Below are 23101 nucleotides of genomic sequence, written 5' to 3'. Positions count from 1 at the left end.
GAGTGGTTCGATAGAAGACATATAAAATGTTTGCCAGGGATATTTTGGCCAGACATGCTCATCAAGCCTTTTAGTCACCCATCTTTTTCTTTGATCACATGTCATAATCACAATTTCATTGTGCCAAAGGTCATTGCTGATCTAATTACTAGAGATGTGAATCGTGCGCCAGATTGTCTTAACGATCAGATTCGGTTGGGGGGGGGGGGGAAATCTGATCGTTAAGATATGTGAATTGGAATCGTTTCTGATTCCAATTCACATCGCTAATTTTTTTTTTAGGGAGGCCCGCGCCGCTAAAAAAAACACCCCACCCGACCCTTTAAATCGACTCCACCCTCCCGACCCCCCAAAACCTTTTAAAATTACCTGGGGGCCTCGGGGAGAGGAGAGATCCAGGGGGGCCTCGGGAAGAGATTTCCCGTTCCCAGGCATCAGTTGTTCTAAAAAAAAATGGCGCCGATGCCCCTTTGCCCTTACCATGTGACAGGGTATCCGTGCCATTGGCCGGCCCCTGTCACATGGTAGGTATTATACTATAGGGCTGATGAGTAAAGATGGCCGGCGCCATCTTTAAAGATGGCGCCGGCCATCCAGTGCTCCTACCATGTGACAGGGGCCGGCCAATGGCACGGATACCCTGTCACATGGTAAGGGCAAAGGGGCATCGGCGCCATTTTTTTTTAGAACAGCTGATGCCTGGGAACAGGAAATCTCTTCCCGAGGCCCCCCTGGATCTCTCCTCTCCCCGAGGACCACCTGGATCTCTCCCTGAGGCCCCCCGAGGCCCCCAGGTAATTTTAAAAGGTTTTGGGGGGGTCGGGAGGGTGGGGTCAATTTAAAGGGTCGGGTGGGTTTTTTTTTTTAGCGGCACGGGTCTCCCTAAAAAAAAAGGGTCGGGAGGGTGGGGGAGGCTAAGGGGGGTCGATTTAAAGGGTCGGGTGGGGTTTTTTTTTATCGGGCCATCGGCGCCATTTTAATTAGTGGCAGCCAAAATGGCACCGATGGCCCGAGAGTGGGAGATCGCGCCGGGACCCCCCCCCCCACTGGACCACCAGGTAATTTAACATTTGGGGGGGGGGGGGTTCGGGAGGGTGGGGGAGGGTAAGGAATTGGTTTTAAAGGGTCGGGGTGGGTTTAGGGGTTGTTTTGGTGTGCTGGTTTTCCCGCCCTCCCCCAAATAATTCCCGTGCCCTATTTAACGATACAATACAAATGCCCCTGACGATAAATCGGGGGCATTTGTATTGTATCATTCACTCTAACGATTTAGGATGATTTTAAAATTATCTGACGATAATTTTAATCGTTCAAAAACGATTCACATCCCTACTAATTACCTGTCTGCCAAACTGGCTTCCTTCCATTAACTCTTTCTTTCTTTCAGTTTTCTATTCACTAGTTCTTCCCTAGCTTTCTTCCACAACCTCACTAATGTAAGAATAGTACTTTTTCATGCAATGATTCATAGTATCGATTTAAAGGACAGTTTTTCAAGGTGCTGAAACACTTTAGTGAGCATTTTTTTTTTTTTGCAAAATACCAGCTGCATGAAAGCAGAATGCCCAACTCATTTATCTGACTTATCAAGATTTGCAAATGCTGCTGTTGATGACAGCTGTAGTTTCCTGGTAATTCTGATAATCATCAGAGCATTTGGGAGTTAATAGGATCAGAATAATGTAGATAATAATATATGTTATATTTTGCTAAGGATGCTGAAATTTATATTGCTGAAGACACTATTGTCGGCAATGTAATTTACCAGGTTGCAGCCAAGGCTCCAGATAATGATGTTTTGGAGGTAATTTAACTGTTGGCTGAGAGGTTAAGTTGCTGTAAAATATGGCCTGACCTCCCTTCAATTGAATCAGAACAGAAATACATTAGCAATGATTATGATCAAAGTGACATAATGAAATTATGGAAACAACACCTAGGTCATAATGTCATTAAATAGTGAATGTCAACTTTTAAAATCTTAAATGTGTTGGTTTTTTTCATCGAAGCTCATTACAAAAACAAACTTGGCCTGATTTATCAAGAGTTTTCTCCCATTCTGTACCTATGGGAAAATCCTGAGGAAAATTAGATGTATTCACTTATGATGTCCACCCCTTTATCTCTCCTCCTCCCCCCAACGATCATCATTAGTCGTCTTCTCTGTACAATTGATTTTTATGAAAATTACATATTACTTGTATACATTACCTACAAAGGTTAGTTCTTATCTTCTAAGTGTGCACAAAGATGTGAAATAGCTCTCTTTAAGATTGAGGATGAAGGAGATAATGTTCACAGCCCGTGCACCACTCTTCCCCCTTTCTCCCCTTCCCCTGGAGAGGAGGGAAGGGGGAAAGGGGGAGGGAATCACATTCTTCTTACTATAGTGATGCCTAGAGGTCAAACCGGCTTCTCTTCTCCCGAAGTACTGCTGGCTTCCGGGGAACCTTGCAGTCCTTGGACCCTGGCCGAGGGCAGTCACCGGGATGGCTGGGCTACAGAGGAGAGGCTTATAAATTGGCGAAATGAATGATCACACTACTGCAGCCCCATCAGAGGCCTCTGATACAGTAACAGGTCTAATATAGTGTTATTTGATGTCTGCCTGTATATGAAGTAATTCAGCTGAGCTCTGCATTCATATTTTAGGAAGGTTTATTCTACACTGTGTAGGTTAGTGGAAAAGAGGAATAAACAGCCTTCAAGTTCTTACACTATGCTTCAATTAGATATTTCCTTATAGTCACCAGAAACCCAATTAGTCACATAACAAATGAAACTATATTGCACAAATAATGATTTTTCAGATACTGTGATCCAGACATGAATATGCTGATAAAACCAGGCACTAGAGGGCATTCACCTTTTATAGTAGCATATTTTAACAATCATTAGAAAATTATAATATGCAAAAATACAGTCATGGAGTTATATTATCTGTGGTATGATATAGATAATTTCTATATATAAAAGGTTTGTGCTGGATGGTCAGTTGGTCTGTCTGTGAAAACCAGGTGGTGCCCCAAACAGTATAAGGTACAATGTGCAAAGACAATATGCTCTGTTTACAAAGCCCTGCCACACATACACACACACACACACACACACATACACACACAGAGGCACAGACACACAGAGGCATGCACATACAGTTACACAAACACACACAAGCACACAGGCATAGACACACATGCATGCAGACAGACACACACAAACACTTAAGCACATACTCACACACACATACACACATACAGAAGCAGACACACACAGGCACAGGCATTCCCCCAATACACACACACACACACACACACACACAAACACACACAGAGGCATAGAAGCACACGCACACACACACAAACACACACACACATACATACACACACATATACAGGCTGTTCTTGACCAAAAACCCAAGCAATGCCAAGTAACGTTCGCTAATATGCTCTGCAAAGCCCATATAAAGGCACACACACATAGGCTCACACAAGCTGTCAAACAAGCATGCACAAGTACACTCAGACTTGCACAAGCTTGCACAAGTTCACACAGGCTCGCACACAGATGCACACACACAGGGAGGTGCAGGCAGACACATGCACACACACACACATACAAACAGGCTCTCACTCTCTCAGGCTCATCCACATGTACAAATACACATACATACTGACTCATTCTTTCAGGTTCACACATACAGGCTCCTATTCACACATACACAAGCTCTCATTCTTTCAGGCTCTCACACATACATACACAGGTTCTCACTCTCTCAGGCTTTTACACCCACATACACAGGCTCCCACTCACACATGCACACACAAACAGGGTATCTTCTTTAACCACTGTCAGATCCCTTCTTCAGCTGCCACCAGGATGGGGTCCACAGCGGCTCTCTCCTTCTTTGGCTGCTGTGGGATGGGAACTGTGACTGTGCTGCAGGCCTCTTCTTGGAGGTGTCAGGCAGCCCAGCTTGAGTTGACCTGAGCCCCAAATGGGTGGTCCACAACCCAACCAGGCCCACCCATGCCTACACAACTGTTATGAATTGTGAACTGGTTAAAAGACAGAAAACAGAGAGTAGGACTAAATGATCAGTTTTCTCAATGGAGGAGAGTGAATGGTGGAGTGCTTAAGGGATCTGAACTGGAACCAATGCTTTGTAATCTCTTCTATAACAATTGCTATGTAGCATTCTCTAGAGTTGGGCAATGGGAGAAGTCTAATGTACTGTCAATGTATTTTTTAGAGAGGTTCTCTTCTATGTGATCTCTGTTAATTAGTTAATAAAATAAAACAATATTTGTTTTCACTTTTGTTTTAAAATATATATCAGTTATAAACCAGACAACCCAAGCAACATTGAGCTGTTTTCGCTAGTATAATATAGTTTTAAATGTAGAGACTTTTATGTCACTAATTCTTGTTATTATGTCACTAATTCATGTTATAAAGCAGGACTTCGCCAACCTACCATAGTGGCTTTTCAGCTTAGTCGGGTTTTCAGATTTCCACAATGAATATACATGAGGCATACATTGGAGATTTTGTATTTACAAATTTATCTCATGCATATTTGTTGTGGATATCATATAAACCTAAATGACTGTGGGGTGTCCAGGACAGGTTTGAGAAACACTTCTAGAGAGTTTTATTGTTGCTTTAACGTGACAATTTGTAACCATAATAAAACCAGTATTTCTTAATCAGGACATGAGAAAGAATTTAGTTCCAATTTTGAGAATCAGCATCTATATAAATTTCTGATTCATGGATTTTGCTTTCTTTTTGGTTTATGTATTGTAAGTAAATATATAATAGACATTGACCTACTATGTACAGTACACATTGTATTGTACAATTTTGCAAAAATGTCTAGTATGCTGTGTATAATTTGTCTATTAAAGTGAGATAATCAGGGATATGCAAGGGGAAATCTTTTTTGTTTTAATTTTCTTTGTTTTGGGGGGAGAGACATTCAGTTTGTTTGCCAAACTAAATTAAACATTAAATAACCTCTCCCCCCCAAAAAAAAACAACCCCCTAAAGGATCAAAATGGGGTTTCCCTGGGTTCCTCCATCTTTGCTTCAGTGCCCTGAACCTCTCTGGGCCTCTCCATTCCATCCACTCCTGCCAATAAGCTGGGGCCAGGGTCATGGCTTTCCCGGGCTGGGTGGACCGGGCTGGGACAAGCCCAGCCAGGGCCTTCCGAAGCTGCTTTGCCACACCCCCTGAAAATGAGCCTGGGCTAGGGCCTCCCCTGGACCCCACTTACTGCATCTATGGGGGTAAGTGTAGAAAAGGGTAGGAAAGATTCACAGATAATCCGGACTGATGGGATCTGGTTTCTCTGCTGACTAGTAACATTTTGTTGTATGACTCTATGTTTGAGCAACCATACAACAAAATGCCACCAGCCTCAGGACCAACTGGGGAATGCTCCTGCCCCTTTCTACACTGAAGACCTCAGGGGCAGCTCAAGGCAACCTGCTGCCTGAGGTGAGGAACAATCCCTTCTCCTCAGGGGAGCAAAGAGTAAAGAAGTCAGATGGGCGGAGGGAGAAAGGTGAACCCCCCTCCCAGATTGACATAGATTAGCAGCAGTGGGCACACTTTCTCTCCCTGATCTCAGCACTCTGTCCATCCCCTCCCCTACCACTCCAGTGTTGGCCTTAGAAATGCAGAAATATAAATTCTTTATATATAGAAATGCTGCATCTACAGAATAACAACATTTTTTCATTTTCTATCAATCATGTAACCCTAGATCACACATCATCAGCAGAACCTAGCCAAAAAATCTCCAATCAAATTTCAAATTTTGTCTAAATAATCAAGAAGTAGGGCACATGGCTAGACTATATATACCTTGGCCTGCCATTAACTATAGCTGGCAACTTGGCTATAAGACATTACATGCAATTAAACTCTGGCCAGTTCTAGCCACCCAGCAAAACTATTTTTTAAATTGTTTGACAATAGTGCATCAAGACATTTAGAAAATAGTTGTAAGTTCATATTAAGTTAATATTTAACACATCACTGATTACACAAAATATACCCACAAGTATGGAGACAAATACAGAATAAAGGAACCATAATGCAAAAATAGAAATGTGCAGACAAAAACTGAACTGGAAACTGCAACAAGACAGATAATGTATGCAGCTCAACATTATCATTCCTCATAAAACAACAAACAATATAATCAAGAAATATATATCATGAATCATATTAAAACCATACTAATAAAAAGAATAAATAGTTCAAAACATCTGATGAATAGAACAACCAATAATTAAAAAATGTTATAAATTTCTGAAAACGCCATTACTTATAATGTTTGAGATGTAATTTCTTTTTCATATACCTTCACAACATTTATCTATATGTTCCTTGTGAACCAATGTGATGTGCAAACGAACATCGATATAAAAAAGCTTTAAATAAATAAATAAAATATTTCAAAACAGCAGAAACATCAAATAACACCCAATAATTAAAACTAATAAGGATTTAAAAAATCTCTCCATAACTGGGATTTTTTTCATTTCTAGTCACCTTGAGATATGGACAAGGTGAGGGGGAATGCATAAAATGATTCCTCTCTCTCAGACACACTTACATATGTTCATTCTCACACACCCTCTTTTCATACACATGCTCATATTCACACAAACTCCCTCTCTCATACATACACAGGCTCTGCTTCACTCCCTCACACACACATAATTACACACACATGAGCATATATGATATACAAGCTTACACATATACACTTATACATATTCATTCTCACATACATATACACACACAAACTCTCATTTTCTCACTCCCTCGCACACAGGATCTCTCTCCCTAGCACACACACATGCTCTTTCTCACTACACGCACACAGACCAGCTGTCACACATAAACACACACACACAAACTCTTAAGGCTTTCTCATATCTTTGGGCCACATTGGGATGGGGTCTGCCATTGCTCCTAGGTATAGGTGATGATGATGGTGCCCAGGGCAACTGCCCTATGCATCCTACCCAAAGGCCAACACTGCTTATAGACCAGTCACTATCACTCATTCCCCCATACCAGTCTCTTCCTGTCTCACTGTCATCTCCTCCTCCCCAGACCAGTCTCTCTCTCGCTCTCAGTCACTGTCATCCCTATCCCCAGAACAGTCTTTTTCTCTCACCAGTCACTGTCTCCTCTCCCCCCCCACCAGACCAGTCTCTCCTCCCCCTAGACCAGTCTCTCTTTCACTCTTAGTCACTGTAACTCTCCCTCCGCAGACTAATCTCTCATCAGCCGCTGTCTCTCCCCAGGCCATTATCTCTCTTTCTTGCTCTCTCCAGTCACTGTCACCCCTTTCCTAGACCAGTCTACCTCTTTTCTTCTCCAGTTACTGTCACCCCCCTCTCCTAGACCAGTCTCTCTCTTTCTCCCTCAGTGTCACCCCTTGCCCCGGACCAGCCTCTTCTTTTCACTCTCTCTTATTTCTGTCATTGTCACTCCCCCAGACTAGTGTCTCTTTCTCACCAGTCACTGTCACCCCCAGACCACTATCTCTCTAGTCACTGTCATCTCCAGACTAGTCACTTTCTGTCTTTCTAGTTATGTCACCCCTCTCCCAACCAGTCTATCTCTTGCTCAGTCATTGTCACTATCTCCCCCAGACTATTCTCTCTCTCACCACTGTCATTCCCTCTCCTAAGAGCAGTCTCTCTCTCTCCCTCAATTACTGTCACTCTTTTCCCCCAGACCAGTCTCTCTTTCTCTCTCCAGTCACTGGCACTCTCATCCCCAGACCAGTTTTCCTCTCTCTCTCCAGTCACTGTCATTCCCTACCCCAGACCCAGGGCCGGTGCAAGGGTATTAGACGCTATAGGCAAACCTTCTGTCTTGCAGCCCCCCATCGCACCGTCCCCTAGTCTCGGCCCTGACTATCTCCATGCCATGTCTCTAGGTCCTGCTATCAGAGTCCCTGTTCTCCTTCTTCCCTCAGGGCTGCTCCTCTCTCTCCCCCTCCCCGCTGCCTAATTTGGCCATAATTGGCCCAGCTATTGTTGTCCTCTCTGTCCCATGGCACACTGAGATTTCCACCCTCCCCTCCCATGCAGAGGAAGCATTGGTTTAGGTGAATTATCTGCAGGCTGCAGCCTGGTTTTCCTCAGCATAGGCAGGCTGGATCTGGTCGGTGGGGCGCAGACCGTGGGGTGGGACAGGTCTCTTTTTCCGCAGTGCCCTGCTGACTACTCCTGTTCCACACCTCCTTGAGTGTGCACACAGCAGATAGCAAGAGCTTCCCTGCTGTGTCTGCACACTCGATTACTGACAGCCTTCTGTTTGCGGGGAGGGGGGGGGAGGGGCGCCAACTCGCAAACAGAAGTGAAGGTGAAGCATTTGTGGATTTGTGGGGGCCCAGGGAGAGACTCGTACAGAGATTCAAGTGAAGCCTTTGAGCCAGTAGTCGGGTGAGGGCAGATGGATCGCTTGTCGCTGAAATATCCTGCCAGCAGCTGCTGAGCTGTCATGGCGGCAGTGGCTTTCTCTTTTCAGCACAGCATGTCAGTCAGTCTCCCAAAGCCCCCGATTAATTTATTGCACTGCAGTGAGACAGTCACTATGCTGGCTCCTGCTGTGTCCCGCGGCTATTGCCCCTGGGACCCTGGCGCTCTAGGCTGCTGCCTACTTCACCTAGTGCTTTCTGCCGGCCCTGCCCAGACCAGTCTATCTCTCTCTTCAGTCACTGTGTCACCCCCCTGCCCCCTAATCAGTCTCTCTCTCTCTCTCTTCTCATACTTCAATCATTGTCACCACCTCAGACTGGTGTCTTTCTTTCTCTCTCCAGAAGTGGGGAAGAGTCAGATTGAATTTGGCCAAATTCAGAGGCTCCAGCTGGAGTTTGTCACCAGCTCTCCGCAGCACTGCTACTAAACAGTTTGGCCTGCAGCAACCTATTCAATGCCTTGCTGCTTGCACTAGGTCTCCTGCTCTGCTCCCCTCTGGATGCCTCCCCTTCCTGCCCCAACCTCCAGTCCCTGTGTGCTGCTTTGCAGTGATGCCGCTGCCTCGCCACTCTCGTAGTTGCATCCCTGCGGCCCTGCCTCCTTCCCTAACACTCCATCGGCAATCAGCTCAATTTCTTGAGGCCCCTGCCGGGCCGCTGAGCAACAGAGGGGACAGACAAGGCTCAACCGAAGTTGAGTAATGTCGTGCCGCCAGCGCTCCAACTTTTTAAAAATAGTAGTGTTTGCCTTTTTTTAACTTTTTTTTTTTTTCAGTGATATCCCATGGAGACAGGCACATGAACCGGTAAAACAGACAGGGCACAGCACAGGCATCAAGAAATGAGGCTCCTTGAGCAAGCAAGGTGGCAGCAGCAAAGGGGATCAGTCTGCACTTTGCTTCAGACAAGCACCTTGCTCAGTGAAGCTCTGCAGCACGAAGCAGAAGAAACTGGTGAGCCTGCACGCCCTGGTGACATGGGATGCTACAGCCATTGTGCAGCCTCTTTGTTGTTTTGAAATGTATGGTTTGTGCATTCTAACTGGTTCATGTGAGGCACTGAGGTAAATACTGCAGGGGTGTTCTGCAGGTGTGTGTGTGTGTGTGTGTGTGTGTGGGGGGGGGGGTGGGGGGTTTGCTGCTTCAAAATACTGCTGCCTGATGTGATTGCCTAACCCTGCCTCATTATAGAACTCCTCCTGCTTGATGACGCCAATGGAAGGGGTAAGTCGGGTCTGGGGAGGCCTTCGCCCCGACATGTTTGCTGGGGTGTGTTAGGGGTCTGGCTCAACCCAGCCTAGGGAGGCACTAGGCATAAAGCAGCAGCAAGGGTGTGGCCCGGCATGACCTTTTACCTTGAGTAAATAGCTTTTGAAAACTACATTAAATGTATAATGATTGTTAGATGCATGGAAGTCTCGAGGATGTTTATTTCATCATACCTTCAACCAACTAAGTATGCAGATCTGTTTATGATGTAGGCCATATTCCAACTTCTCTTCACTGACAGAGGCTCATGTAGGAGGTCATGGGCCGTTGCAGCTCTCATGCTCCCAGGTTCTTCCTGTACATTGGGGAAAAGACAAGTCTTTCAAGACCCTTAGGGGTTTTTTTGGAGGTCCTCTGCAGCAGTCCAGTAGGAAAAACATACATTGCCACTGTAAGTGTTGTTCAAAATAAAATCCTTTACTGGTAAAACTTGATCACAGGTGGAAAATCACAGTTGGAACACTTTTGTTAGTGCACAGTCAATACAGAAAAATAAAGTCGTAAGAAATCACAGTTTCAATCTATAATACAGCTGCACACCCTTGTAATAGGGTCTCTGGGTAAGGAAGAAGCTCCCCAGGCCAAATCTAGATGCTGATCCTGGAATCCAATGAATTGGAACTGGATTCTCCTCTTTAGATATAGACAAGGTGAGACTCTGTTGATGCTTTTCCAGACAGCAACTCTAGGATGATTTTCCCAAAGCTTGGCCTCCTCCTTGTTACTCCAGCTAGGAAGTTCCACTCTTCTTTACACAATTGAAGTAATCTCCATGGACAGGTCAATAGTCTCAGGGGGTCTCCTTGTACCCCAAGACATCCTGAAAACCTGGGCACCCTGTCTTTGAGCCCCAGCCACCTTTCTAGGACAGAAGGCAGGATAGTCAGTCCTCTTGCCTGGGAGGGACCACCCCTACAGACTTCTCTCTTTGAAAAAGAGAGCCCACAGAGAAGCCTGAACCTATAGGGTAGTGAGCTTTATTAAACCACTGACATTGGGACCTTCACCACTTACTCTCTCTCTTCTCACACTCAGCATCTGGTAAGACTCTGAGGCTTACTCGTTAGGGACAGATTTGTGACCCCCTTACAATGAGTTTAAAGGATGGGATAATCCAAGTGATCTATGTGCAGATTGTGAGACCAGAAAGCACACACTCTCGTTTTCTTTTTCAAAAAATATATTCCTACCCTAGGGAGCTGTTCCTGACTGTGTAGCTAGCTTGCATACATGTTCCCAAAATATTTTTCCAGAGAGTTGTGAGACCAACGAGGAAAGACGATGGAAATCTAAAACAGATCATCTACTCCTAGATATCACATGAATTGGGCTTACTGTTTGTTGCAGAGATACACGTTAAGTTGCCACAGCAGAGAAAAGGTCAGCCTTCAACATTTGCAAATGCTTGGCCTTTCGCAGATGAAATAATAATTCAAATGTATGGCACATAATGGAGAGAGGTTGTACTATTGTGCATATCTGATGAAATATTAATAGTTTGTGGCTGGTTGCTCCAGATGTTGCTAGCCTTTACACTGACAGATAATAGCCTGCATATAGACCCGTGCAGGACCAAGCTTATTTCCAACCACTTAAAATAAAAATGACTCTTATTATATTTCGGATAATTCATTCAGGTGTCTCATGCTCACCAGCTCACAGACTACTGGTTGCCAAGCAACTACCCAGCAGATGTATTGTATCTTATGTCTTAAATACTAGCAACCTTTTCTTCTTTGTAATAGGAAAAAAGAATACAAAATATTCTGCAGTTTTAATGTGCGTCCATCCTTCATTTCTATGGATAAACGCACCTCAAGAAATGTTCAAGAATGGTAGAAGTCTAACTTTAATGAAATTAGTTGATTTACTCCAAATGTTGTGACATTCAGTAACATTATACAGGTTCAAGGTTTATTCACTGGATCCAGTGGTTCTCTATCTACTCCTCGGAATGTATCCAGCCAATCTGGTTTTCAGGATATCCACAATGAATATGCACGAGATAGATTTGCATGCATTGCCTCCATACAGTAGTATCTCATGCATATTCATTGAGGATGTCCTGAAACCTGACTGGGTGTGTTCCAAGGATTGGGTTGAGAATCACTGATTTGACCATGTAATGTTACACATTTGTCTATGTTCTAAGCCAGGGGTACACAACTCTGGTGCTCAAGATCAGGTTTTCTGGGTAAGCAAAAATATACAGATTAGTCAGGCTTTTCAATCAAATGCATATAAATGTTATCATGAATACTCATTGTGGATATATCTTCAAAAACTAACAGGTTAGCAGCCAGTTCCTTAACTTCTAGTACTCTGCCAGGTGTTTGTCTTTTCCATCGCAATTCTTGAAGAAAAACCTCCCCCCTTCCGAAAGAAAAATAAGTGATTGTTGCTAAGAAGCAGTTAACGTAACTTTATTACCTTTCACTGTTGTGAGAGCTGCAGCCAGCGTGTTCATAATACTTTAATCATTTTTAATAAGGAATTTTCTTTTTTGTTCTGGCTTTTACTGGTTGCTGTATCGTTCCTCAATGTTTTATTGCTCTTGATATTTATGTTTTAGAATAATGCTGGGATTAAGAAGAGGGCTTCTTGTCTCGATGGTTGATAGGCGGTGCCTGCTGATCGAAGTGTATAATAAGCTATATTATTGACTTTTATTACTTTGTATTGGTTTTAAATTAATTTTGTTGACTTACTCATTGACCACTTTTCATGAAAAGGTATGTAACAAATACAAATGTTATGTGCCGTGGTGTTTTGTAAAACGTGAAGTGGGCGTAATGTAGAATTTGATAAACCCAGTAAAGTGGAGTTACAGTAGTCCAAGCCATTAAACAACATTGCTTGTAAAATTGTTCTGAAATTCTCCATCGATATGAATGTTTTTAGGTGTTTTAACATCATTAGCTTTGTGAATCCATCTTTCACTTTTTTTGTGATATGTGCTTTCATATTTAATTCGGTATCTATCAAAAGCCCTAAATTTCTGGTCGTGTCTGCTACTTTAAAATTTAAGTTATTACTGAAAGTAATTACTCTCTTTTCTAAGCTCATATTTTTTCTTTCTAAAAATGATAAAAACTGATTTCTCAACATTTAAAACAAGCTTCATTTGTATTAGTAATTAATTATATTCAGGTACATTTCAGCTAATTTATATGCATCATCAAGGTTATTCGCGATCGGTATTAAAAACTGAATATCAACAGCATAGATAAAATATTTCAGTCCTAGACCTGATAAAACGTGGCACAGCGGAAGCAAATAAATATTAAAAAGTGTTGCCGATAAGGCCAAGCCTTGTGGTACTCCTGTCGTGAGTTGTACTTTTTCCGAGATGTTATTCCCAATTTTTACTGAAAAGGTTCTATTATTATTATTTAAAAATGAGATGAACAGTATTCCATTACATCTGCGGATAAAGAGTTTGCCATTGATAACACTGGGGCAATTTCTTCCAAAATGAGTTCTGATTTTGACAATTTTACAAAAAGGTAAGCAGAAGTAACAAATGCATTACATTACAGTAACTACCAATTACATTATGGGTTCTCTTATTTTCTGACCCAGCTGTTTCTTCCTGCTCCTTTGTATTTCCAGCTCAGTCGGCTGTAATCGAGTACCAGGGGCCTTCATTTGTAACTACCTGGGGATTTCCCCCTCATTTTATATTCCCTCCAACATAAATAATCTGGTCATTCTAGGCCAGGAACTATGTATCAGGGCTTCTTCCAGAACTCTGCAAACACGGGCCTTCAATTCAGCCAATAGGTATTGCCATTGAGCGATGACCATGACACCCTTCTCCTCCCTTCCCCACTGGGAGCTGTGAACACTGTCTTCATAAGATAATTGGCACTGGCCAACCCATGGAATGGAAGACCCAAGTCTGCATGGGAAGACCTTCTGCATGTCAGTGTGCAGCTCCCACTGAATCTCTGGGCCACCCACATTGTGGTTTCCTGTTCACCAGAAACAGACTGGAGCCACCAGTGTACGACATATAGGCATCCATATGACCATGAGATGCCATGGGTTTTTGAACATTGCCAATCTGAAAAGAATTTGATAGCTACCATTAATGCACTATTGCTCCATGTTTAGAAGTACAGTATTACATTCATTGAAAGACTGTTTTTATACCAAATTTGGAAGGAGTATTTCTTCTTTATAAGTTTCAATATTATTTTGTTGATGAGCATATTTACTATTCATAATCCCATAGTGTATTTGCTTTTGTTTTCAGCTATACAATAGCAGTAAAAGTAGATGACCGAGACCCATTCATTATTGGAAATGTGAAGGTTTTTCTTACTAATAATGCAAATGACAATAGTCCTCTATTTTCATGCATGTAAGTATATACAGATATAATATGTTATTCTCATCAGCAAGCTCATTTGAAAAGCTAATTGTTATTTCTGCAGCACATTATATGCTTATTGCATCTATGAATAATAGAAGGTAAAATAGTTTATAGCTTACAGAACTATGTCTTCTAGGCATCAATAGTTTTGATTTGTACATCTCTAAAGTGCGGGAACTTTTTAAGTGTACCTTGTGAAGTCTCATTGCACATAAAGAGGCAATAATCATTAAAATGCCCATGTTGGTGCAAACCCTGCAGGTACTTCTTACTCACAGAATTTTCACCAATAACCAAAGCAAAACTACAGTATTTATTTAGTTTTGTTTTGTTTATTGCCCCAGGAAAAAGTAGAGATTTGCACCTGCTTTTTCTACAGATACTTTCCCCCTTGGAAACAGGGCATGTAGATTTGAAAATGTCATCTATACACATGCTGTTTCCCTTCCCTGATTTAAATATGTCCTCGGGAATGCCACTTGACCATACCGGCAAGATTATATGCATTTTATGCACATGCTGTTTTACCTGTGGAAATGGTTTTGAAAAACTGCCCTCAAAATAGCACATTAAAAAATGACTAATTTTGGGGCATTAGACACTTGTTTAACCCCTAATCGTTTTGACTGCATGGCCATAATAGTTTCTGTCCTCTCTCCTTGTTCCATGGAAGGGCGGATTGTAGGATTACTTCCTGTGATGTTGTTATGATATAGATTCATGAACTGGATAGTAAGAGTTAAAGCATTCTAAGATGAATGAAGCAAACTGTCCACTCTCATTCCTTCCTCAGGCCTAAAGGTCACTTCCGTCAAGGGCTAAATCCCTCCCTACTAATCAGAATCCCATTTTGAACATGAATGGTTGCAGCATCACTCAGAAACCATCAGTCTGAATAGAACCTGAACCCCATTTCCTTCGCCTCTCTACATACTTAATTTAAATGTCTATTGTCTGCTGCTCATTAATTTATTCTCACAGAAACACCTAAAAATAATCTGTAAATTCTGAACTGCATATTACAAACCGTTATTCACATTAATGTTATCACAAATAGTGGTTTGCAAATCAGAGATGGGATCACAAAAGAACAATCCAATTGTCAGTTACTAGTCTGGTTGCTCATGTAATATGCAGATTTGAAATTTTTGAACCTGTATATTCTTACATCTCTACATTCTGAGAAAGCTTCAGATTATGTAACAAAAAATACAGAGAGAAAGAAAACATGAGAGAGAGTGCTGTAGAATGGAGCTAGAATAGACTCATGGGAGAAATGCCATTATCAGTCTTCATCTTGTTATGGCTATATTCAATTAAATATATCTCTGTGACATCAAGCCTGTTGAAATAAAAACACTTTTAACTAAGATTAATGAAACTGGGCATAGTATACCAGCTTTTTAAGTTTAAAGCCTCCGAATGGTGTCTTGAAGAAGAAATGGTGCATGCATTGTTATACAAGTTGACCATTTTAAATAAGGGATTGTTTTGCAATTTGCCTTGGAAAAATAGTTCATTACTTACACTGAGTCAGCATAGGGTCATGTGACCAGATGGACATTGTTAGGCTTTGAGGTGTGGACCCTTGATCCGGCGATGTCCGATGGGTCACCGTCGGTAGGCGAGGCCGCTCCTCGGGGTGGCAAGTGGATCGAAAGAAGATCTGGATGCAGGCGCCTCCTGCTGGTCGTGTGGTCCAGATGCTGGCACTTCCAGCGAGTCAAAAATAGTAGCTGACGCTTTCAGCGAGTTGAAGAGCCACCCCCGAGGATCCCTCCGAAGATCAGTCCAGAGGTCGAGAGCCAGAGGTGTCCGCAGCTGGTCCAGGGGTCAAGAGCCAGATATATCCACAGCCGGTCCAGGGGTCGAGAGCCAGATAAGTCCACAGCCGGTCCAGGGGTCAAGAGCCAGATATGTCCGCAGCCGGTCCAGGGGTCAAGAGCCAGATAGGATTGTCGCCAAACCAGGAATCGGTGAACAGGAGAGACGTCAGCCGGTCCAGGAATCAAACACAGGGAATCAACCAGGAATCAAGAATAAGCACGACTAGGAGCCAAGAAGTCAAGGCAAGGTCTGAGGGTACAGACCTTGCCTTAAATAGCCATAGCCAATCAGGAGCCTCAGGAAGAGAACAGGTCACTTCCTGTACCTGTCTCTTTAAATTCAAAGACATAGCCGCCTGCGCGGCCCTAGCGAACGTCAGGGGGCGGAGCTTAGCCACGCGGGGAGGAACGCCGCGGCCATCTTGCAGCAGCAGCGGCAGCAGCCGAAGAAGGAACTTCACTGCTCTGCCTCGTGCTGCTGCTTAGTTCGGGCCCTGGAGCACCTGGTAGGTCCTGGTCGCGGCTTGCCGCGGCTGGCAATCGTAACATGCATGGCTGCAATTAGCCAGGAAATCCACATGTGAGCATCAAAAAGTACTCCAGCTGAAATAATCATATAAAGTGTGCTGAAAGCAGAAGGCTGGATAAACGGTCTTCTAAGTAATGTTACACATTACTAGAGGTTACTTTGCTTTTGAACTAATCATTTCCATTTATTAGTTTTTCAAGCATATCCAAGGGTCCGGAGATTATCAAGTCAGTAATCTCTGATTAAGGAAAGGAGGTGAAGATAGAGTTGGATGAAGAGCTTTCGACTGGCAGAAAAGTGAACACCTGGATAGCTACAGATGATGACATAATAAAGGACCTCACTTACATACTGGATCCAGGCAACCCCTATTTCACCATTCACAGAGGTATATTTCTCACTGCATTCCAAATCCCTGCTTCAGTTTTAGTAGCAAGAAGAAAAATTGATAGCATAGTGATATTTACCTTAAATAGGCAGAAGGGCATTCACACATCATGATATAGTATTAGCATGGGATCATTTTTCATAAAATATTAATCTGTGAACTACACCCATGGCAGTAGAACTGCAGACAGAAGCAAGTTTAACTCGGTAATATCCTTCACTATATTATGTGTTAAGCTCAGGGAAAGAAGGCAGCAAAGAATCTCTTAATTAGCTTTATCATTTCATAAAAATAAAAGTAGATGTTTGTCAATGGTTATTCTGTATACTACTTTCTAAAATCCTGAAATAAATTTATGTGCATTATATTGCAAAAATTTACAAGGCTGATATTCAGTTGCTATCTTGCTGAGCAAGTTAGCTGGATAAACTTATCCAACTAACTTGGCTGAGATATTCAGCAGCACATATAGTTAGCTGGATAAGTCAGCCAGAAGTATTTCCACCCTGGAACACTCCTATCCTGCCCCTCACTTATCTGGATAAAATTTATTTGGATAAAAAGTTATCTGGATAAGTGGCAGCCACTGATTGTGGTGAAATATTGAAACAGCATCACTTAGTTCAGATAAGTCCAAATGTGTCTGGATAAGTGGCCCTGAATATCGATCTCTCCTTCATATAAGTGCACATGAGTTCTGTACCTCAAAATGACCAGTTCTCCAAATGCGGAGGCATTCTTGTGTTTTTGGAATAGAAAATAAGAATAATGCATACATTTTCAAGATAAAACCATTTTTAGAAGTCTATTTCCCTCCTCTCATTTTTGGAATAAGATACTTCCAAATAAAAGTTAGGTGAAACCCTGCTTTCACAGTTGTCTGTGGTGCTGACCTACAACTGGTCAACTGGTCAGCTTTACAATCCCTACCATTCCCTCAGAGTTCACCTATGCTTGTCCCATGCTTTCTTAAATTCAAATTCTGTCCTTATCTCCACCACCTCCATTGGATGGGATATAGTATTTTATGCATTCACCACCCTTTCAGCAATTCTTATGGTTATGTCTATGTTACAGGAACTGGAAAAGTGATTATTATATCTAGACTAGGCATAAAGACAACTGGGTTTGTGAATATTTAGCCTTTTGCTGTCAAGGTCTGCAACAAAGTCCTTCAGTGTGTGGCAATCCCTGTGATTGCAAAGATCTCTAAGGTCAATGATAACCCACCATTCCGAAATCAGTACCTGTATAGGAAAGCAGAGGAGTGAGACAAGAGATTCGCCCTTGAAAAAGGTGAGAGAAAATATTTTCAAGTGGTGTAAAATGCTGAGTATAACATTTAGTGATTATAGATGTTACCTGCGTTGGCTGAGTCATTTAGATGGCATTGGAATTAAAGGTAAGGAAGTAAAAAATATTTTAATCAGCAATTGCTGAAACTATTAATAGGGCTGAGAAGATATAGTTATTGTTTCGTTGATTGGCTATAATTAGCTATGAACTTTAAAATAATTTTATATTATAGTTTGCCTATGTCATTTTATCTTAGTGGTAGCAGGCAACTTCAAGCATTTAAGGAGACAAAAGACTCAATCAAGCTTACAGAAGCAAAGAATTTGGAGACAGCCATTGGATACCATACCATCTGTTGCCTTCTTAAAGTACTGTCTTTGGTACTATATTTACTAAACATTGTACTATTGTTTTCAGCTTTGACTAAAAGGTCAAGGCGGAGCTAAAATGAAGGTTTCTTCCTTATATCAAACTGCTTTCAATTCACTGGCATTTACTGGGTTTGACCTTGGTGCATAAATCTGCACAGCTGTTTTCTCCTATTCCTTTGTGCTTTTATTTCATTCAGAACCAATTTTCCCTCTATGGTGCACAGGAGACCACTGATGCCTTTACCTACTGCCAGGTATATTCCAGCCATTTCGCAGTTTGAACCATGTTGGGATCTATAGTCTGCAGGAGCTGCCCAGCCTGCACAGTACATAATACAAAATGGCTGAAACAGGCCTGGCAGGGAGGGTTTTGGCAGTGCACTGTGGATCTTATTGATTGGAACCAGTCCCTAATATACCTATGATGCCATGAGCTTTCATTCTCAATTTCCTGGGGAGGTTCCTTCCATTTTTAACACCCTCCCTACTCATGACTAGCCCAGCCCTTACAGCAACATACTCTGTCAGGGGCCACAGACTGTGATTCCTTCTGGAGCCCTGCATGTGTGCACTTTGAGTCTGGTCACTAGATGTTACTGTTGTGTGATATCTGGGACTCCTTTTCCCTAGGGATTTTGGATGCTGCATTCACAGTATTCACAATCTTGGCTGATCCGAGGAAGTATTTCCTATATCTAAGGCTAAGAATCAAAGGCAGATGTGATGCTATGCCCTCTGTTCTCTTAAGGCCAGATTTTTATTGGCCCACGTGAGTAAAACACAGGGGTTACGCGTGTGGCCAGGCCTTGCGCACGCTGCGTGCATTTTAAAAGGGGCCCAGCTGCGCACATAACCCCTGTTACGGCCTTGGCAGTGGGGCGGTCCGGGGGACAGGGCAGGGTGGGGCTAAAGGTGCCTGGTACAGCATGCAACTTGCTCCTGCTCTTTTGCAGGAGCAAAACGTAAGTAAAAAAAATGGGGGGGGGGAGGGGGGCTAGGATAGGGATAGGGGGTGGATAGGATAAGGGAAGGGAGGTTAGGGTAGGGGATAGGGAACTGGAGAAGCCCAATGATGCGTCACTGAGCGAATTTGCTAAATTATACTCCCCCTTGCACATGCCGACCAGGATTATCCTGGCAATGTAAATAATTAACTTATGTTAACCTATACTGCTCTCCTCTTCTTCTCCCAGTTTTATTACCTTGTTTCATTGTAACTGCAACCCTGATGCACCAGTTTATAGTTTTATTGTTCTATGCACCCCTTGTTCGAATGTAAACCGGCATGATGTGATCTGTTCATGAATGCCGGTATAGAAGAAACCTAAATAAAATAAAATAAATTTTATAACATGCGTGGCCAGCACGCGCATGTTATAAAATTGTGCGTCCATGTGTGCACGCCGGGATGCGCGCGCGTTCTTTTTAAAACTATGCATGCCCATATATGCGCTTATATGCCCTGCACATAGTTTGAAAGTTATCCTCTGTATCTTTACATACTTCTGTAGACTCATTATATCTGTTGTTGGTAAAGGCTGCTATAACAAAATATTTCAAACTATGTAACTTCAGATATTTTTGATTCGATAACTTTAATTCTTAGAGAGAAGTTGGAGAAACGGTGATGTGCTGTTTGGAGAGAAGGGGGTGTAATGGGTGGGGGGGGGGGTCTTCACAGGTGAGAGCCCCTTGATAAGAAATCGGTAGCACTGTACATTACTGACATGATTTTTATTAACTAAGGGGATTTATGTCAACAATATCTCTTTCTAAACTTTATCTAAAATACAAGACTGCTTTCTTCATTCAAAATTAGTGTTGGAGGAAGAAAGTGTTAACTACTGAAAGCTAGTCAAGAAATGTATTTTTAGTTCAATAAAAATATTTCACCTTATATTATTTCTTGTTTGTTAACCTTTATTTCCATTCACTCAGAAGGAAACTTATTGACTAGCATGTAGCTGGGCCAATAAGATCAATGCTTTCTCTTTTTCCCATAGTTAATTTTTATTAAAATTCTTTTCATGCCTTCTTAACCGTTAGATGATCAAGGGGTTAAAGGGGCACTTAGAGAAGATAAGGCAATCGCGGAAAGATTAAATGATTTCTTTGCTTTAGTGTTTACTGAAGAGGATGTTGGGGAGGAACCCGTACTTGAGAAGGTTTTCATGGGTAATGATTCAGATGGACTGAACCAAATAAAGGTGAACCTAGAAAATGTGGTAGGCCTGATTGACAAACTGAAGAGTAGTAAATAACCTGGACTAGATGGTATACACCCCAGAGTTCTGAAGGAACTAAAAAGTGAAATTTCAGACACATCGGCAGAGACAGACATCGGCAGAGACGGACATTGGCTCCCCTGCCTCCCGGAGGCGAAAATGGATGCCTGCACGGGCGAAAGCGGCCCCTGTGCGTGCAATTGGGCCGCTCAAGACGTGACATCACATGCCGTGACACCAAACATCGTGACGTCACGCCTTGAGCGGCCCAATTGCACGCACAGGGGCCGCTTTCGCCCATGCAGGCATCCATCTTCGCCTCCGGGAGGCAGGGGAGCCGATGTCCGTCCGGAGGAGGGCTGCGAAAAAGTAAGTCGTTGCTTACACTGCCAGTCCTGTCTCCCCTCCTCCCGAAGCAAGGCTGCTTTTCGCGCCTTGCTCCGGGAGGAGGGGAGACAGGACTGGCAATCTCGAGCGGCTGCGAAAAAAAAAAAGTTAGTCGTTGCTTTACACATGGGACTGTGAGGAGGGAGGAGGCCTTAGCTGCTGGGGGGGGGAGCAGGGAATTGAAGTGGTGAAAACGAGAGTCTCCCAAAAGAAAACAGGCAAAGTGCTGGAAGAAAGTGGAGAGAGGGGAAGAAAAAATACGGGAAAGCTTCAAAGCGTGTCAGGTCAATCCAGTAAAGTAAAGCAGCCTTGCTTCGGGTGGAGGGGAGAGAGGACTGGCAATCCCGACCGTCCACTTCGTTGCTACTTTTTTTTTTTTCTTCGCTTTTCGCTTTTTAGATTTTTTCCGCTTTCGTTGCTTCGGGAGGGAGGGGGGAGAGGACTGGGGCTGCCCCGGAGACCAGCATCCATTGACGCGGCCAGGGCAGGTGAGCGGGGGCTGGGGGAAAGTTTGCCGCCTACCCTTACCCCTGTCTCTAACGCAGGGGTAAGGGTAGGTGGTAAGTTAGCAGGTTAAACGCGCGGCAAAACGGCAGGGTAAAAAAGCGATAGTCGGGGCGCACGTTACTGGATGGTAGGGAATAGCTAATTTGATCGTTTACATTTAATATACATGCCGCGTGCGGAAGGGGTTACCCGGGGATTTAAGGACGCGGTAAGAGTAGGTTAAAGGGGATTGTGGATCGCAGGAAGGGCTAACGCGGCCGGAAAGTGAGTAGAAAGCGGATTAGGAGCAGGGTAAACGCGGCCGCACTTTACTGGATTGACCTGAATGTAACTTGAGAGGAAACATTGTAGATAACAATCTGCGTAGAGACTCAGAATGGTTAGCTGGGGGTTGTTCTTTTGAGGGTAGCATTTAGAGGGTGGCTGGGGAGGGAGGGGGTGGCATTTAGAGAGTGGCTGGGGAGGGAGGGCGGAGGGGGGGAAAGGGAGGTGGGGGGTGGGGTAGGGTGGGATATATATAAATAATTATGTAGCGTGGGTTACATCAGGATGGAACAGCGGTTGGGGTTTTTTATTTGGATGCAGAGTTTTGTGTTATGTTGTCAAGTTTCACATCTCTGCCCCTCTCTCAACACTAGGTATAAACAGTGAGCAGACTAGGGGAAATTTTACAGTACAAGGCCTGAGGCCATGCATACTGTAGTCAATATGTTCAACTCTCAGAGATGCCCCTTCTGAAGACTGGAACCCTCAATCCCTGCTGCTCAAAAGCAGTGCGTGCAAAATGAATGCACACATACTGCCTGCTCTGGGGTATGGATTGCTGTAGTAAGGGAGGGACCTCCGAGTGCAAGAGCACCCCCAGAGACAGAGATTGACAGAGGGTAACACAGTACTTCACTCACCAAGTCACACACTGCCACACTGAACTTTTGAGTACGGACTACCTGCAGCAGTTCTTGCACCTACCCATGGGCAATGCATATTTTCCTGGAATGTTTGTCATCAAACAGTGATGTGTGTGGCAGCTTGTCCATAACTGCTAATGAGGTATTGCTAGTCCTTTCTCGGCAATGATTATGTATACCTGGCCACATAAAACACATCTGTGAGAGACATATATGACACCTACTTTGTTGGAAATACTGACATGGGCCCCTCAAGGCCTTAGGTGGCACTAAATGCGTGTCTGGAAAGAGAACTACATAGAAAAGCCATCAGCCATCATGCCAACCACATGAGCCCTCTGGGAGCAGTAGGCCTATACATTCAGCACTGTGTGCCGTGTACTATGGAGGCAGCTTGAAGGCTCACGAAGTCATCAGCTGACAACAGTTTCTCTAGCCTTAATGCTTTACACAGACCAGATCATTGAAAGTGTAGGAGCACACCTACCCTGCTCAACACTAACTGTAA

At 43.3% G+C, this 23101-nt stretch overlaps 1 long non-coding RNA gene across 2 annotated transcripts in view; it reads right to left on the bottom strand.

Annotated features, from left to right (window-relative positions):
* LOC115089543 overlaps positions 1-23101 on the bottom strand; it is a 29339-nt gene that overhangs the window by 1635 nt on the left and 4603 nt on the right. Inside the window, exons 2-3 of one of the 2 annotated variants that reach the window (XR_003856152.1) lie at positions 9952-10073; positions 2386-2498 (exon numbers count right to left, since the gene is read on the bottom strand). This is a non-coding gene — a long non-coding RNA (uncharacterized LOC115089543). The remainder of the gene's footprint in view (positions 1-2385; positions 2499-9951; positions 10074-23101) is intronic. The other variant, XR_003856153.1, reaches the window with a different exon arrangement.

The sequence above is a fragment of the Rhinatrema bivittatum genome, chromosome 4, assembly GCF_901001135.1.
Source record: "Rhinatrema bivittatum chromosome 4, aRhiBiv1.1, whole genome shotgun sequence".
Classification (NCBI taxonomy): Eukaryota; Metazoa; Chordata; class Amphibia; order Gymnophiona; family Rhinatrematidae; genus Rhinatrema; species Rhinatrema bivittatum.
The sequence above is the reverse complement of the archived record's forward strand: the minus strand, read 5'-3'. Positions and strand labels throughout refer to the sequence as shown.